The sequence below is a fragment of the Canis lupus genome, chromosome 3 (assembly GCF_003254725.2).
Source record: "Canis lupus dingo isolate Sandy chromosome 3, ASM325472v2, whole genome shotgun sequence".
Taxonomy (NCBI): Eukaryota; Metazoa; Chordata; class Mammalia; order Carnivora; family Canidae; genus Canis; species Canis lupus.
In genome coordinates this window covers 91,357,854-91,377,391 of record NC_064245.1, presented here as the reverse complement: position 1 = coordinate 91,377,391, position 19,538 = coordinate 91,357,854, and the positions used below count along the sequence as shown (strand labels likewise).

Below are 19,538 nucleotides of genomic sequence, written 5' to 3'. Positions count from 1 at the left end.
GATCACTCAAGCGGCAAGGGGCATATAGACTAAATGGGAAAAGAACAAAGACAGATGGCTAGAAAACTTGCAGAAATACAGCGAAGAAAAAACAAGAACCTAAGTTTAGGCAGCAGTTTACCTAAGAGAAAGAGGAAAGTTTTGAGTGATATAATACAATTAAGTAGAAATAATAATAATTAAATGGTGACACAGCTTCATTATCTTAAGGTGGAAATTAAGAGGAGTAAAGGTTTCTAGCTTGAGAAATTGAGTGAATAAAACATTCACTGGGACAGAAAAGCCACGAAACGGTTCTGTTTTGTTTTTGTTTTACATAATTGGTAGATATGGAAAGAATTCACTTTTGGATATGTTTACTTGGATACGTGAGCATAAATCAAACAAAAACATCCAGAGGTAGAAACATAGATTTAGAGGTCATGAGTACATAGATGTAAGATAGGAGTCCCATTTTCTAATCAATTAAAATAGACTTTTCTCAAGTATCAGAATTTTTAAAAATTTAATTACCACTTAAAAGCTTTTCCCTATGTAATTGCTAATACAGTAATGTTATTATTGTTTTTTTACTACAAATGTTCGGTATTTCAGTACACAATAGACAAAAAATCAATATACCATCTGGTACCACGCTATCCCCCTGACCTCCCCCCATCCCTGCCAACTCTCAAGCTCTAAAAATGCCACATTATATCCCACCTCAGACATGCACACAAAGCTGTTCCTTCAACCTACAATACACTCCAACCCCCAGTCTTACTCCTAAAACATGTCTCGGTACCTCCTACTAATTCTTAAAATCTTGGTATTAAGAATCACTAAAACCATAAAGCTCCTAGAAGAAAACATACAGAAAATATTCCTTGACATTAGTCTTGGCAATGATTTTTTTTCTTTTATATGATACCAAAAGCACTGGCCACAAAAGTATAAGTAGCCATTTGGAACTAAATTAAAAAGCTTTTGCACAGGAAAGGAAATAACCAACAAAATAAAAAAGCAACCTACAAAAAAGTATTTACAAATCAAGTGGTCCAGTTTCATATGATAAGGAGTTAATATATAAAATATATAAAGAATTCACACAATTGAGCAGCAAAAAACAATCTAATTAAAAAGAGGCAGGGGAACTGAACAGACATTTTTCCAAAGACATACAAATGGCCAATAGGTACATGAAAAGGTACTGACCATCACAAACCGGGGAGATGCATATCAAAACTGCAATGAGCTATCATCTTACACCTGTTAGGATTGCTGTAATCAAAAAGATAAGAAATAAAAGATAAGAGATAACAAGTGCTGGTGAGGATGTGGAGAAAAGGAAACCCTTGTGCACTAGTGCTGGAAATGTAAAGTGGTGCAGCCACTATAGAAAACAGTATAGAAAAAAAAAAAAAAGAAAACATTAAAAATGGAATGCCCATATACCCAGCAATTTCACTTATGAGTATACATCTGAAGGTAACAATATCACCGTCTTGAAGAGGTATCTGCCCCTCCCTACTTCACTGCAGTATTATTTATAATAGCTAAGACATAGAAACAACTTAAATGTCCAACAACGAATGAATGGATAAAGAAGATATGGTATATACAGAAAACAGAATTATCATTCAGCCATGAGAAAGAAACCTTGCCATTTATAACAATATGGATGAAGCTAGAAGACCTCCTGCTAAATGAAATTAGCCAGACAGAGAAAGACAAATCTGTATGATCTGATCTCACTTTTATGTGGAATCTTAAAAAAAAAAAAAAAAAGAAAAGAAAAAGAAAAGAAAAGAAAAAAAAAGAAAAGTCAAACTCCTAGAAACAGCAGAATGGTGGTTACCAGGGGCTGGGGGTGGGGAGATGGAGAGACGCTGGTCAAGGAGAACAAGCCTTCAGTTATAAGATGAATAAGCTCTGGGGATCTAATTAAGAGCACAGTAATACTGTGTTGTGTACTTGAAATTCGCTAAGAGCAGGTTTTAAGCTTTTACATCATATATACACGAAAAAGGTAACTATGTGAGGTAATGGTGTGTTAACTCTATTATGGTAATTACTGCACAAAGGGTACATATGTCAAATCATCACATTGTATGGTTTAAAATATACAATTTTATTTGCCAATTATACCTCAGTAAAGCTGGGAAAAACACTGCCTCAATTTAAAGCTTTGTCTAATCTAATCTAGCTTTAGACTACAGTAGACCCATTGTTTCATGTTTCATATTATATAATACCTGTATTATTCTCTTTGGAGCACTTATCACAATTCTAATTAATTGTGTGTAATTTTTAAAACGTCTCTTCCCAAGTAATCAATTATTCATTTGGCAAATATTTACACACCTACCAGGCGTTCTAGAAGCTGGGGTACATCAGTAAGAAGAGACAAGTATTCTCCCCTCAACTCAAACTGGGAGAAGGGGAGTAAGAGAAAGAAAAATTCACATAAATAAATATTTAATATTTTTATTTGATAGGGACACCCAGGTGGCTCAGTGGTTGAGCACCACCTTTGGCCCAGGGCCTGATTCTGGAGACCTGGGATTGAGTCCCACGTTGGGCTCCCTGCAAGGAGCCTGCTTCTCCCTCTCCCTTTGTCTCTGCCTCTCTCTCTCTCTGTGAGCGTGTCTCTCATGAATAAATAAATAAAATCTTAAAAAAAAATTTATTTGATAAATACCATGAAAATTTTATAAGCTCCAAGAAGTAAAGTATCATGTCATCTTGCTTGTTATGCTAGCCCTAGTGTCTAGCCCACACAGGGCACTCAAATATTGTTGAACAAATGTTTGAGGAAAAAATTTAACTCTGAGACCAAAGACATTAATCCTCAAAAGAACTTTTAGAACACAGCCCAATTATAAGTTAAAAACTACCTGTCCTTATTATCTTTACATTAAGTCTCTTTCTGAAATACACAGCCATTTATTTATTTATTTATATCCTATCTTGTTCTAAGAAGAAAGACCCATATTTAGTGCTTTTTCTACTTCTTAGAACCTAAGATACGAGTTTCAATGTAACCACTGCCTCTTTCTTAAGCTGTCTTATGATTCTGGTCTTTCTGTAAGCATATAACTTAAGAGTTGTGATCCCTCTATTAATAAACATGTCTCTATTACAAGGTCTTGAAGTCTCCCTAATTCCCAAACATGAGCATATGATTGGAACTACTGGTATCTACTAATATCAAGGATGCTGCCAAATATCCTACAATGCATAGGACAAAACTCCACACAAGGAATTTTCCAGCCCAAAATGTCAATAGTGCCAAGGTTGTTTCAAAACTCAGGGTTAGGCAAATTTGGTAAATATGTCTGAATACACACTAAAAGAGAAAACCTCAAAAAAAAAAAAAAAAAAGAGAAAAACTCAAAGAATATCTTAACTATCCACTTCTTTCTGATTTACATTCATGCAGCAAGTGTAAATCAAAGTAGTCATGAAGAACTACAGAGGAATAAACATATATATACAAAATAAATGGTTACACTGTACAAGACTTAAACACAGTTGATTTGATACTACAATAAAAATTATTTCTCTGAATTTAAATGCTTGTTAGTTATTGCTGTAAAAACTGATCTCATCCTCTCATTAAAACTATTAGCATTCCCTGACTTTTTTATATCAGAGTCTGTTTTGCTCTCTCATAAGTATAGGATGATAATGGATATGGAGTTAAAATCCAGGCTGGAGCCCCATATTTCCCATCTTATCAGCTATATGGTCTTGGACAAACGACCTAACTTACCTAAATCATGAATCTTTCTTCTGTAAGACTGGAATGTTATCAATATTTCATATGTTGATTTACTTATTATAATCACTTAATAACTCATATATCCCAGATACAGAGTCCATTTCTATAGAATTTTTAGTGAAACGTAAAGCAATAAACAAAAGGTAAACACTATTCACAAACCAGAAATACACACAGGTATCTGAACTAGACTTTATTCCTACCAGAGTATATATGGACAAACTCAGGAAATACATTCTGATCACCCTGTGTCCATATTTTTTCCTTTTATCTTTTACTGTTTGTAAATTATTTTTATAGAGGTATAATACTAGAATATTCATGATCTATAGCAGTGATGATGTCTGACTGTAAACAAGACTAATAAGGAAACTAGATTTATGCACAAATGAAAAGATAAAATATGGGGCAATAATATGCTCTAGGAAGAAATTTATATTAATTTAAATAAGGTTGGGGAGTATTTAAAATAATCCAGCACAGAAAAATTCAATGTGCAACTTTTACAAAAGACACCTTAGTACATAAAATACATCTGACTCTTACTTTGAAATCATTTGTAGAAAGTAGATTATCTTTAAAGAAGAGAAAAATATATACATCCAGGATGAAGGAAATGGAATGGAACACAGGCAAACAATAGATGGGAATTTCAATTTCATCTGTCACATTTTATTCCTTTAAGATGGAAGGCACGTGGATATACATAATATTATACTCTATAAATTTTCTGGAGGCCTGATACAGTTCATAACTGAAAAAAATTTTATAATTCCAAACAGTGAAACTTTGTTAAAGATTCACCTCTATTGAGCATTATTCAGCAATACAGAAAATGTGAAGTTTACTGGAGTATCTCTCTGATTACTAATGCTCTTATAATAGGTATCAGAATCGTTATCCTAATCAACTTTCATCATTTATTTTTTTTTTTTAATTTTTATTTATTTATGATAGTCACACAGAGAGAGAGAGGCAGAGACACAGGCAGAGGGAGAAGCAGGCTCCATGCACCGGGAGCCCGACATGGGATTCGATCCTGGGTCTCCAGGATCGTGCCCTGGGCCAAAGGCAGGCGCCAAACCGCTGCGCCACCCAGGGATCTCAACTTTCATCATTTAAAAGAGCATAAGACTTTATTAATTCTACTTAAAACTCTCTAATTGATCCCTACTCCTTACAGGATGAATTACAGATGTCCTAAAAGAGCATATAGGGCCTCTCTGGTCTACTCTCTGCCTATGGTCCCACCTCATTTTATATAACTTCATCATAATTAAATTACAAATTTACACATCTGAGCTTTTTGCACATGTTGTATATCTGAAATCCTTTCCCCCTATCATCTTTGTTCATCTATCAAGTATCCTGTCTTCCAAACTAACCTAAAACATTTCCTTTCAGCTTTACAACTAGCTGAGTAACCATATTAAGCAGCAGTTTATGTGTAGAACAGAGCTGTATCCAAGGACTGTCTAAATGGTACCACACAGTCTTTTCCAATCTTATTTGTCAGAATTTATTTTCGTCAGCACCACATTCTCCAAGTATGTTCATAGCCTAATTTGAGACATTTCTGTCTTTTTCTTCTCGTCGTTGTTGTTGAGGAAGGGAGCTAGAATATTTATTAGTCCCTTGACAATAGGGACAACTTTACCGCCTTTGTTGTATTATCCCCAGGATCTGTCATAGTGATTCATCTAATAAAATGTAGTTGAGGGGAACCTGAGTGGCTCAGTTGGTTAAGTGTCCAGCTCTTGATCTCAGCTCAGGTCTTGATCTCAGGGTTGTGAGTTCAAGGCCCATTTAAAAAATAATAATAATATTGTAGTTTTAAATTTCATGGACTCTAGGATTTGGCTAGAGGGAGAGAGGGACCATCTATACTTAACACTTTTTCAGTAAAGAGGTAGAAGAGATTTAAAATAGTAAGGTGGGGATCCCTGGGTGGCGCAGCAGTTTGGCGCCTGCCTTTGGCCCAGGGCGCGATCCTGGAGACCCAGGATCGAATCCCACATCGGGCTCCCGGTGCTTGGGGCCTGTTCTCCCTCTGCCTGTGTCTCTGCCTCTCTCTCTCTCTCTGTGTGACTATCATAAATAAATAAAAATTAAAAAAAATAAAATAGTAAGGTTATTAATATAAAAACAAGCATTTGTAGCAAATGACAGCACTTTAGAGAAGATGAAAACAGGTGACAAAGTCTTCAATTTTTCAAAAAACATTTTTGTTAAACTCCTAATAAACACTTGCCTTAAGGTCACAGTTTACTGGGGAAGAAGGCAAAGCAGCAGACACAATCTATAAATATTACATAAAATGTGTGAGATGAGCAAGACTAGAGAGCTGAACTCTAAGAGAAAGTGGGAGAAATAAAATAGTGGAAGGTATACTATCATTGTTATTCAATTAGAGGAGGGGAGAAATGAGTGTAAGAACATGATGGTTAAAGTGAAGATGATAATTTTAATATCAGAGAAGATAAATTCAAGATGAAAAGCAAATACTCTTACAAATGAAAGAAATGATATTCAGGTATAACATAAGTAACTTACAAAGGAAACCAGTTTTTAAGGGCCAAGAAACTCAAAAGCAAAATATACTATTAACTCTGGCTTATCTTAGCGGCTTGACTCTATTCGAATATAGTGACTTAATTCTGTAAAAATAAATAGGTTTTTAAGCCCAGAAGGGGAAGGCGGCAGGAGAGTCTATATTTCTTGAAATCTCAGCTTACTTTTAATATAGTTTATCATTCATAAAATTGTCTTGGCTCCAAATGTCTTTCGGCTATTTCCAAAATTCAATACCACCCTCAAAGGACAAATATTACTTGCCACAAATGGGGTTATTAGATATGCCACAAGTGATAAAAGCATTTTCCAAAAATATTTTACGTAAATAGCTGTATGGCAGAACAAAAGTACAAAAGGGACAACACAGATGCCTGATGAGTTACAAATTTTTACATAACTTTTTAAAGGAACTGTATATCTAAAGAGAATAAAACAAAGGTAGAGAGTATTAATTATATTGTTCAATTTCCATTAGATTTATGTTTATTTTCTTAGCAATGGAAGAGCAAGTGTACTGAAAAAACTCATTTACTCAACAATTACTTAAGTACTCAGTGAGTGCTAAGAAGACAGGGAAAGAGAAAACATGTTTTTTTCTTTGCATGCAACACACACACATACTTTGAATGTGATGGAATATATAAACATAAATGTTTATGGTAGAGGAAGGTGAGCATGGTTATCAGTGCACAGAAAAGGGCACCAAATCCAAACCTGGAGAGGCTAAGAAGGCTTCTTGGGAAAAGTGAAGTCTAGTCAGCTAAGACGAGGTAAAAAATAACCTAGGAGTTGAACCAAAATTAAAAATGTATAATGTGGTGCACCTGGGTTGGCTCAGTCGGTTAAGCATCTGCCTTCAGCAAGGTCGTGATCCTGGGGTTGCAGGATCAAGCCCCCATGTTGCTTCTGGTTCCCTGCTCAGCAGGGTCTGCTTCTCCCTCTCTGCCACCCCCCCACTTGTGTTCTATTGCGTGCATGTGTGCGCATATACTTACTCTCCTTCTCTCTCAAATAAATTATTTTAAAAATGTATAATGTATAAGAATGTTAACTATTGTTTGCAATAATGTAGACTGGAAACAACACAATTATCCTTCAAAGTGAGAAGAGATGTTATACATATTTATGTACCAGAATATTATAAAGCAGTGAAAATGAATAAACTGTATCTGAAGGCAACCGCATGAATGAATCTCACAGATACAAAGTTGAGTTTCAGAAGCTAGACACAAAAGAATAATGCTATATAATTCCATTGAAACAGAGTTTCCCAAAACAGGCAAAAATAATCCATGGTATTAAATTGTGTCAGAATACTATATTCAAACAGAATATCTACTATTTGGAGAGGAGGGTGAGATTAGTGATTGGGAGAGGATACGAGGGGACTTTTTGGGAAGGGGTTCTATTTCTTGATCTGGTGGTAGTTGTATGAATACATTCATTTTGTTCACTGAAATTTATAGTTTATATGCTTTTTTTCTATGTAGTTATACTTTTTAAAAAAGTTTATAAGAAGAAGCACTGAATAGCAGCTATTGGTAATCCAAAGAAGAAAACAAATATGCAAAAGCCCAGAGGTACAGTGTCTAGGAAACCCAAAATTGTTCAATGTGATTCCTCTGTAAAATGCTAACTATAATATCTATACTCAAAGTTATTCTCAAGGTTAAGGGATAGAATATACATAAAGCACCCACAGTATTAATTGGGGTTCAATAAATATTAGCTGGTATTATTTCTATACTACTATTACTGAGCTACTGATACAGCTGATTGATGATAGTGCCCAAGGTAGAATGACAAAAAGGGTAAGGTAGTGTAGAGGCAGCAGATTACGCTGGGCTTTCCAAGCCATGTTATGAATTTAGACTTTATCCTAAGGTTGGTAGGAAACCAGTTAAGCTTTTTACACAGAAAATCATATAATTTGAGTTTAGGAAAATTATGCATAGAAAGATATAAACCTTTAAAAGAAAAAAAGACATCAAGAAGAGACTGTCAACAAATATTGCAGAGAGGTCCACTATAGAGAAAGGAACAATGAAAAAAAAATAACTGATTTGAAAACCAATATGCGGGGCAGCCTGGGTGGCTCAGCAGTTTAGCGCTGCCTTCAGCCCAGGGTGTGATCCTGGAGTTCTGAGATTGAGTCCCACGTTGGGCTCCCTGCATGGAGCCTGCTTCTCTGCCTGTGTCTCTGCCTCTCTCTGTGTCTCTCATGAATAAATAAATAAAATCTTAAAAAAAATAAAAATAAAAGAAATCAATATGCAACAATCTGTACCACATACAGTTGACACCTTGAATAAAAGGTACCCTAAACTTACAATTTACTACAAAAATCTTAGTTTAATATTTTTTTATAATTGTATAATTGTATAATTTTTATATAATTGTAACTTTAAGCACACATATGACAACAGGATCTCCTGTTCAATTGTTCATTAAAATTAAACTAAAAATACTTATTTTTTTAAGTCTCCTGGAATTATCACCATTATTATCACTAAAGACAAATTATACACATAGATGAATATCTATATATACCTAGTTATCTATATCTATATACATCTGTGTGTGTATATATATATCCGTATCCATCTATATCTAATAAAGTTCATATTTTCTGAGCTATAATTTGCTATGGTTCTTTTAATAAACACCCAAGACATAAGTAACAAATTAGCATGAGGGCTGACATAACACTAATGTGAAAAACTTTAATGTTATTATTATTTCAACAACAATCAAGTAAGATGAGTGCTCTGAGGGATTTTGACACATCAGCTATACCACTGTTAATTCAGTGGCTCTATAAGATTAAAAAAGATGAAATGCTCTTCAGCACATGTAATGAACCTATTAATAAGCAGTATTCTCTTTGGTTTGCTTGATGTATAGAAAATGTCAGACAGATCTAAGACATAAGCAGCAATGGTTTCTTACTGGTTTTAGAGGTATTCAAAAAACAGAGGACAAAGATGGAAGAGAAGGAGAAAGAAGATAGAGTATGTGAGAAAGAAAAAATAGAGAAAGAGTAAACTTCTGGGGTCTAAACCCATTTTTTTTGGGGGGGTCATAACCAAAGCATATACAACCAAAAACAAGCAGTAAGAGGTCATAAATGTCCTATTTTCCACAACTCTTACATAAATCCACAATTACTTGCAACAAAATGTGTGAGCTGGGTTTTTCACATTGGAAGAAATGGGTTACAGCCATTCAGACAACCAATATATAAAATGTTTTGTTCTGAATAAAAATTTTAATATTAGGGATGCCTGGGGTGGCACGGTTGGTTAAGCATCTGACTCTTGATTTCAGCTTGGGTTATGATCTCATGGTAGTGGGAGGCTCCGCACTCAGCGTGGAGTCGGCTTGGGATTCTCTCGCCTTCTCCTTCTGCCCCTCCTGCTTGTTCTCTCTCTCAGGTAGATAAATAAATTTTTAAAGAAATTTTTCTTTAATATTAAAAATCAGGCCAGAATTTGTAATACCGCTAAAGCTGGGTCGCAGAAATATGGAAATTCATTATGCTTTCTTCTACTTTTGTACATAGTTAAAACTTCCCATAATGATTTTTATAAATTATGCCCAAGTTTTCAAATATTCTCTTAGGAAGGCTCCTTTTGATTTCCCCCAAAGAATGAGTAATCATGGTTTGCATAGGGTTAGTCTAAAACAAAGAATTTTAACAATGAATTCATTGAATGGAATGTGGAAAGTGGCATTCCTGTAACCCTCCAAACTTAAAAGAAAGTTAACAATAATGTCAGTTAAATTTTAATTAAATATCAAGATAAGGGCTAATTTCTTAGGACAATATTTTAAAAACCAATATAACTATTCACATTCTGGCCTCAAACCAATTTTTATACTTTATGGTTTCTGCCACATTGCAAGCCTCAGGGATGCTATAATAATTTTTGGGAAAACAAAAACAAAACAGAGGGAAATCAAGAATTCAGTTTTAAGGGCACCCAGGTGGCTCAACTGGTTGAGCATCTGACTCTTGATTTCAGCTCAGGTCATAATCTCAGAGTTGAGGGATCAAGCCCTGCATTGGATTCTAAGCTAGGCTGGGAGTCTGCTTGAGAGTCTCTCTCCCTCTTCCTCTGCCCCTCCCCCCCTGTTGGCACATGTTGGCTCTCATTCTCTCTCTCTAGAATAAATCTTAAAAAAAAAAGTTCAGGGGTGCCTGGGTGGCTCAGTCAGTTAAACGTCTGCCTTCAGCTGAGGTCATGATCTCAGGGTCCTGGGATCAAGCCCTCCCTGAGCAGGGAGTCTGTTTCTCCCTCTCCCTCTCCTGCTGCCCCTGCTGTTTGTTCTTCCTCCGTTAAATAAATAAATAGTTTTTAAAAGTTCAGTTTTAGATATGTTACATTTAGGTTATCTGAAAGATACACAAGTAAGTGAAGAAAGATCAAGTAAATCAAATATTAAGATAGATCAGTAACTGGGAGGACACAGAGAAGATGAAGGTAAAAGAAGTGTTTGGGATTTTGTTTAAAGATGGAATCATTAGGGACACCTGGGTGGCTCAGTGGTTGAGCCTTTGCCTCAGGGAGTGATCCTGGAGTCTGGGGATCGCATCCCGCCTCAGGCTCTTTGCATGGAGCCTGCTTCTCCCTCTGCCTGTGTCTCCGTCCCCATGGCTCCCTCTCTCCTGTCATGAATAAATCAATAAAATCTTTTAAAAAAAGACGGAATCATTATATATCACAGCTATGCGGTCTAAAACCTACAGTGAACCACATTACACTCTAGCAACTTTGACACAATTAGGGAAAACTGATTTGAGACAGTCTTTCCAAATTACTTCTTGTTGATTATAAAATTATTCACAAACAACATACAATTACAAAATAAAGTTAGTCTATCTAGGCTAAATTTTCCTGACAGATAATAAGGAATCAAATTTGGGAGGGAAAAAAGCAAAATACTACACACACAATAGTCAAGGTCTAAAGCCACCCCTGGACCTTCAAATGTTAAGAAAACAAGAATGCAGGGGGGCACCACACCATCCCTGCAGCCGATGCAGGAGCCTTTGAACTGTGAAATATGAAAAATATGCTGTTCTATATCCTCTCTTGTATAACTGTTTCACAATCCAAGTAGGCCTCCTAAAAGAAGCTCAAAAATGATTTTTTCTATTCTTCCTTTTTCTGTATGCTCATAGCTCATCAATATGTAAAATCTGTTGATTGCAATGCATTATATTTTTGAGTTTTTCCTTCTCTTCCATTGACTACTACTACTCTTATTTCAGATCCTTATAATTTCTTGGTTGGGCTATCTTGACATCCTCCTGGTTGATCTGCCTGTCCTGTTCCTGTATTACTCTACTGGTAATCTTATAAAACCACAAAGGAAACTATGTCACTTCCATGCTTAAAACCCATCAATGGTTTTCCACTACCTGTCAGTTATTTAATGGGGATGATAAAAATATTTCCTACTTATATAACTCATGAAAATCAAATGAGCTTGAGTGTAAACATTCAATGCCTAACCCAAAGTAAATAATTAAAAATAACAATAATTACTATTATATTCCACTTACAAGTTTCTTCATGGTTCATCTTCTCTTTCTCTTTTCTCATGTCCCACAATCATCCTGTGGCCATTCTTGGACCCATATAAGGAAACCTGATCACTCTCTTGCTTTGTATCACAATGTTAATATTGTATATGCTTCAATTACAGCATTTACCATAGTAAAACCTCGTGTAACCTACAGGACTGTGCTTCATGAAAACAATCTAATGCATGAGTCCCCTAACACAATGCCTGACCCCATAAACACTTACTTAAAAAAAAATTATGAGATGCACAAAAGAACATAGCAGATGACCATGCTTCCTTCAATATTGAAAATCCTATTATATTTTATATAAAATAAAGGGGCAATTTTTGAATGGGTCTAAAGAATGAAAGGGTCAGCAAAAACTCATTCTGTGACAGAAGATAAAAGGATCTGTGGGGTCAGACTGATGAGAAGAGTGAAGATAAATAAGATGACTTAGTAAGATAAGTTACATAAGTAAGCTAATACATACTCATAGGGATATTCTATCCCATTTATAAGTTGTACCAATGCCAGAATGGAAATATTAAAAGGTCAAATAATAAAGCAAAGGAGAAAAAAATAGGTAATGATTAGACTGATGCCATAATGTTAGTGTGTTTAAAAAAAAATTTGCCAGGGTACTACTTTCCTATACTCTAAATGGGTATAGGGAAGAAACAAAGGGGAATTAAAATGATATATTGTCATTAGCTCTTCCTTCTACTTGATAATTTGCCATTCTTTGGAAAAGTTAAAAAGAGATGGAAAGGAAATGGCCATCATTCTTGGAATTGGGGTAGACAGAAATTTTATATCCAGACTAAAAACACTGACAATCTTTGGGAAATAATATCCTTGCCCATAATTCCATGTTCTTACCACCCGCCATTCCCAACAGATGACCAAGAAAGAAATCTAGATGTATTACTTCTGGTTAATCCACCTTAACAGAACCCTTAACTCAGATATGTGTGTTTAAATAACAGAAGACCCTATTTTCTTTAATTTCTCACCAAGAACAAAGGGCTGAAGTAGTTTAAATCCAGAATAATTTTCCCTACCATTGAAACACAGGGTTCTGAAATGCAACAGAGAACAGCACTATTTTACTAAAGCTTTAGACACAACTATCTGATTAAGGGGGATCAGACTTGTTAATTTCTTCACCAGGATTGACTAAGAGAGTCATATAGACCGGGATGTGAATGCCACCCGCGGATTTCCTCCACGGAAAGTCTTGGGCAGCCTCTCTCAGACTCGGTTTTCTACCCTGTAAAATGAAGATAAAAATTGTACTATGTCTGTCACATGTGAAAATTAAATGTGATTAATACACATAGTGTATGAAACATGGGAAGCACTCAATTGATATTAGCTACCATGATTTCAAAGGGCAGTTCTTAGTGCTGAAAGACCTGTAAGACAATCTATACATTACTAACTACGTGGTTTTAAGAGCTGAGGGTGATTAATCCAAGAGAATGTAATATTTCAGTTCATAACACTGCTTTTAAATACTTTTACTTTGTAATAATTTTATGTATTTATTTATTTTGAATATTTATTTATATGAGAGAGAGAAACAGCATGAGCAGGGGGAAGCACAGAGGAATAAGCAGGGAACCTGACACAGGGCTGGATCCCAGGACCCTGAGATCATGATCTGAGCCAAAGTCAGATGTTTAACCAACTGAGCCACCCAGGGGCTCCTGTAACAATTTTGGATTTATAGACAATGTTTTAAGTACAGTAAAAACTTTTATTTTCCCTATTTGAGAGTAAATGACCTATATCATGTCCCATCACCCTTAAATTCTTTAACAGGTAATTCCTACAAAAGCATTCTCTTAGGATACAACCATTAAAATCAGTAAATTAAAAATAATATATTACGTATTATATTTCTAATCTATATATAATGAAAGCCATGAGTTCACACCCGTATTTCATTTCCAGTCCAACACTACAAAGAGCATTCTAGTTTTCTCCTACTCCATTCCTGTAACTCTCCTTTCAGACCATGAGAGGCCTGGCTCCCATTATCTTTAATATTTATTTTTTTGACCAGTCTCCCTCTATGTAACCAATTTCCCATTGTGGCTCTCTCCCCCTCCCTACAGAGACACTTCCCTCACCTTTCTCTGCCCCAATGCCTCCTCCATGTATATAATTTCCTCATTTTATTCAAGTCCCTATTCCTCATGCCTGGCACGCCTCCTACAAGAATATCTTCCTCCACCTGCTCAGGCGCAAACATCCTACCTATACTGAGATGACCCTCTATTGGGATGCCTTCCTCTCCCCACCCTCGGGCTCTGACGTCTTATACTGGGATGCCTCTGCGCATCAACTCCCTCCTCACTCAGCCTGACTCAATACATCCACACCAGACTACCTTCCTACACGGATGTCTTTCTTTCCCATCCCACCTCCAAGTAGATGCCCTCTTTATCCTCTTACCCTGTTAAAGCCTGGGCACCTCTTACTAGGAACAACCAACCTCCCTCACTAGGTCTACTATCCTTCACAGACCGCCTGCTCAGGCGCTGACAATTCGCACCAGTGTGCCCTTCTAGGCAGATTACTCCTCACCTCTTGAAAACCTATCAACCCACATGGAAACCCTCCTCACATATACCATCCAGTGTAGATATGTACCCTTGCTTGGTCCCACCTGATGGTTTTAGTACTGAACTGTTCAGAAAGGGGAAGACAGAGAGAATAAGGAAGAATTGATAACATTTTAAGGAAAGAGATACCAGTGAATAAACTGCCTAAGCACCCATAATCAGAGCTGATTAAAAGCATAATTTATCAAAGTATCTGCTTTTTCCACTTAAATAGTGCTCTATTCTTTCTAAATTTAAAAAGTTACTAGATGAAGAAGTTAGTGTTGTCCTTTTCTCACCAAACATGAATTTTGTTTAAGTATCTTACACAGGTCTATAGAAAAACTAGTTCATTAAAAAAGAGAAAGTTTGGGACGCCCGGGTGGCCCAGCGGTTTGGCGCCTGCCTTTGGCTCAGGGGGTGACCCCGGGATCAAGTCCTGCGTCGGGTTCCCCGCAGGGAGCCTGCTTCTCCCCCTGCCTGTGTCTCTGCCTCTCTCTCTCTCTGTGTCTCTCATGAGTAAATAAATAAAATCTTAAAAAAAAAAAAGAAAGTTTAAGAAATATGGTTGTTTCAAACACAAGAATTAAATATTTTAAAAAATATCCAGAATATGTAAATTTGACTTGTTTTCAGTACAATAACAGTTGAACTGTTTCCAGTACACTTATCTCCAGGTGTAACTTGGCAAAAAAAGTAACCTGGATTGTCGGAGGAATAACACCTTTTCCTTGCCCCTTGTTTGTTTCTATGAGCAAGGATGCTTTGCAAGCACAATACGAGCCTCTCTTCACCCCTAGGGAAGTGAACTAACTGCCTGATCTGATTGGTGATTTTGTAAAGAAGAAATGAGTAGACAGGGCTCAGTTCTGCTTCTATTCCCCCTGGGAATGAGCTACTGGGAAAACATACCTGCAGAGACCTCCTGTTTTGCTCTGCTTCCCTAGTATGCCTAGGCCTGGGTGGATAAGTTGGCCTATGCCAGGCCATGTGACTCCCACCACCCTACTCTTCTAACCTGGCCTCAACAGCAGTAGAGGTGGTATTTTGGCTTCCATCTCTCTCCTTATTTTTTGAAGTTGTTCAAGGCCCAGGCAGAAAAGAAGGATGCCATTTCCGAGTACTTCAGCAATCCAACATCTTAATTAATATATTGAAGTGGAGATTGCTCATTTTCCCAGTTTGGACTTAAAAGGGCTGCTTCAATTTGAGTTTCTCAAAACTATTACAAACAAAAACCCTCAAACCTGAAACCAGCAGATGTTCAAAATGAACACAAGCCAATTTATCTGATCATGCTTATTACCCGTTTAAAAAAAAAAAAAAAACAACAAACTTCAAGACTTCAAGACTCAGTTTCTTCCTTATAGAGGCCATAATTTATACTTCCCATCCTACTCCCTACTCCCACCCTATATTCCAATTGACACAAGAGTGCTGAATATTTTCAGAATATATCATTATTTAGGCTTCTATGCTTTTGCTTACATGATCCCTCTGCCTCTTCCCTCCACCCTACTCTCCCACTGGATCATTTAACTTAGGAATAAGTGAACTATGGTCTGTAGGCCACATCTGGCTATTTTTGTAAATAATTTTTTATTGGAATACAGCCATGCTCATTCATCTATATATTGTTTTTGCACTGTAACAGTAAAGTTAAGTAGCTGCAACAGAGACCATATAATCCACAAAGCCTAGGATATTTATTACCCAGCCCTTTACAAAAAAGCTTCTGTACAGCACAAGGAAACTCATCAACAAAACAAAAATGCAACCTACTGAATGCGAGAAGGTATTTTCAAATGATTTATCTGATAAGAGGTTAATATCCAAAATATATAAAGAACATATATAACTCAACACCAAATAAAATCCAATTAAAAATAGGCAGATTACCTGAATAAAGATTTTTCCAAAGTAGATCTACAGATGGCCAACAGACACATGAAAAGATGTTCAACATCATTAATCATCAAGGGAATGCAAATCAAACCACAATGAGATATTACTTCACAACAGTCAGAATGGCTAGTATCAAAAAGACAAGAAATAAGTATTGGAGAGGATGTAAAGTAAAAGGAATGCTTGTGCACGACTGGTGGGAACGTAAAGTAGTACAGCCACTGTGGAAAACAGTATGGAGGTTTCTCAAAAAACCAAAAACAGAAACATCATATGATCCAGTAATTCCACTACTGGGTATTTAGCCAAAGGAAACAAAAAAACTAATTCAAAAAGTTATATGCACCCCTATGTTTACCGCAGCATTATTTACAACACCCAGCCCAAGGATCCATTTATAGATGAATGAATAAAGATGTGAGATACACACACACACACAAGTATTACTCAGCCATAAAACAAAAATGAGATCTTGCCATTTGCAACAACACCGATAGGCATAGCGGGTATTACGCTATGTGAAATAAGTCAAGCAAAGAAAGACCAGTACCACATTATTTCACTTATGTGAGGAATGCAAAAAACAAAACAAATAAATAAAATAACAAAAACCTTCAAACTCTTAAATACAGAGAACAAATTGGTTATTGCCAGAGAAGAGGTGGTGTAAGGATGGGCAAGACAGGTAAAGGGGATTCAGAAGTATAAACTTCCAATTACAAAATGAATAAAATGGGGGCGGGGGGGAGGGAGGGAGGTTTGCACCTGGATGGCTCAGTTGGTTAAGTGTCTGCCTTTGACTCGGCTCTGGTCAGGATCCCAGGGTCCTGGGATTAAGCCCCACGAAGGGTTCTCTCCTCAGTGAGGGGCTTGCTTCTCCCTCTCCTTCCCGCTCCCCCTGCTTGTGTGCATGCAGCTCTCTTTCTCTGTCAAATAAATAAATAAAATCTTCTAAAAAAATTAAAAAATAAGTCAGGGGATGAAAAGTACAGCATAAGGAATAATAATAATAAAAAAAAGCTTGCCAACTCCTGTTTTCAGTCAATCTTTTGAAGCCTCATCATTTCAGGTCCTTCAAATCAAAATTAATTGCTCCCTCTTCTGTCTTTCCATTATACCAACTCTAATACTCAACATCCCTGATAACTGTGAGTACTTTAAAAAAAGCAAAGTCTAAGCCCTATTCCTAGTGTATACAATAAGCTTTTCACCTACCTACAGTCCCCACCTCTCCCAACAATTTTCATTCTTAGGGGAAGTATTTTGAAAGAAGCTTCTGCCCTGTTCTCTACCCCTTATTCAGTTCTCCCAAGGGAAAGTGGAATGACTAATACTGGCAACATCCTGATAGCTGCTCCTAGTGGGATGAATTAATGTTTTAAAGGTCATTTTTCATGCATGGCCAAGCCTCCTCTCCCTCTGCCTAAATGGTCATACCTACCAATAAGCAAATCGCATGGTAAACTTAGAAGAGGTCTGCAGTGCCAGCTGCTCTATCTTTGACAGGTTGCTAAACTCAATTCAGGGGCACAGGGAGTAAAGAAGTCTGATTTGGTCTCAATTCCATGCCAAGTTCTCCCATGCAACCTTACCATTTTAAAAGGTAATATTTTAATCTCTGATTCTGAAGTCTACTTCCAATTCAGAACCCAGTAAGGAAAAAACAGAATTATACCCCATCAACTAGCACACAGTAGGACTCACGATATTTCATGATTAACTGACAACAGTAAAATAACTGGAAAAAAAAAAGCATTCCTTTAAATTGTGTAACACACTAATTCTGCACATATCTTAGTGAGGAACTTAATTAGGAAAATATTTTTTAAAGAAAAAGGGATGCTTTTAGAGTACACAGTGAGTGGAAACCAAGCCCTTTCTATGTATCTGCCTCAATATCTTGTTGTATTCAACAATTAATTAACAAAGTATGTTTAAATATGATTAAATATGATTTAAATAACAAAGTATGATTAAATAACATACAAAGTAATCATTAATTTCCCTGTCTTAATGGTATCTCCCACCTAAGTAACAAACATCCCTAGACCCCAGGTTCTTCCAATTGCTATTCCATTTATCCGTTTTTCCTCAAAATGTAGCTTCTCAAATGAGTAGTCTACTAAAAGACTAAAAGTCTACTAAATGTTACCTTCTCTTATTTACATCTTATTTTCTAGCCTATGTTAATACAACCTGCCCTACCACACTGCTGAAATTTACCAGTTAATGTCACCTAGAACCCCCATGTTGCCAAAAAACAATGTATACTTTCCTGTTTGAAGGTATTTAACATCTCAACAATGTAACAATCCTTTCTTCTTGTAACACTCCTCTCCCTCCATTAAGTAGTACTACTGTCTCCTGGTTTTCCTACTTAGAGCCAATTGCCTTACTTTTCAATGTAAAAGTTCAGAGGCTGTATTTGGGAGCTCCCCTTCATCTGTCCAAAGACTGTTAAGATTTCTTAAGGCATGGTATAGAGTACTCTCTACTCTTCTCTACTTTGATTATCCCCTACCCCTAGGTGATCTCATCTATTTCCATGGATTTAAATATCATCTTTATGCTGATAACACCTTAACTTATATCTTTAGCCTACAAACTACTACTACATAAATAATACAGAACCTTTCCCCCAAACAAAAAACAGTGAACATATGAGGACAGAAATTATCCTAGCTTACAGATAAATAACTTGTGCCAAAGGCTATAATGATTAAAGCTAAGAAAGAAATACTATTCTCTCAATTCTTAATCCTTTCTACTATTTGTTAAAACAGTCCATTGTCCCGAAATGGTCGACTACTTAAATACGAAGACTACTGGACAAGTTACTTCCTACATGCACACACCACACATGTCCATCAGAAAAGAACCGGCCAATCTGAATTAATTAAAAAAGGTCTCAAACTTGTTACTCAATAAATACTTTAGAAAATATTCTAGGTTGCAACTGACTTTTAAAAGTGACTGAGGATGCAGGGTAGAAGATATAACTAAAAAGACAGTCAAGGATTCGGGGCAATGTGTACAAAAGAGAAGCAAAAGCAGATGAAAATGTATGGGCTGTAAAGAAGTGGCTAGACAAATGAATGGGGGAAGAAGCAGT

General features: G+C 36.3%; 1 protein-coding gene across 22 annotated transcripts in view; it reads right to left on the bottom strand.

The window, feature by feature from the left end:
- The window catches only part of LCORL (ligand dependent nuclear receptor corepressor like), a 154,481-nt gene that overhangs the window by 125,998 nt on the left and 8,945 nt on the right, over nucleotides 1–19,538 (bottom strand). For 2 of the 22 annotated variants that reach the window (XM_049108037.1, XM_049108042.1), the window contains exon 2: nucleotides 17,192–17,352. The exons of the other annotated variants lie outside the window; for them this stretch is intronic. The gene's annotated coding sequence lies outside the window, so the exon portion shown is untranslated. The remainder of the gene's footprint in view (nucleotides 1–17,191; nucleotides 17,353–19,538) is intronic. 22 annotated transcript variants of the gene reach the window in all.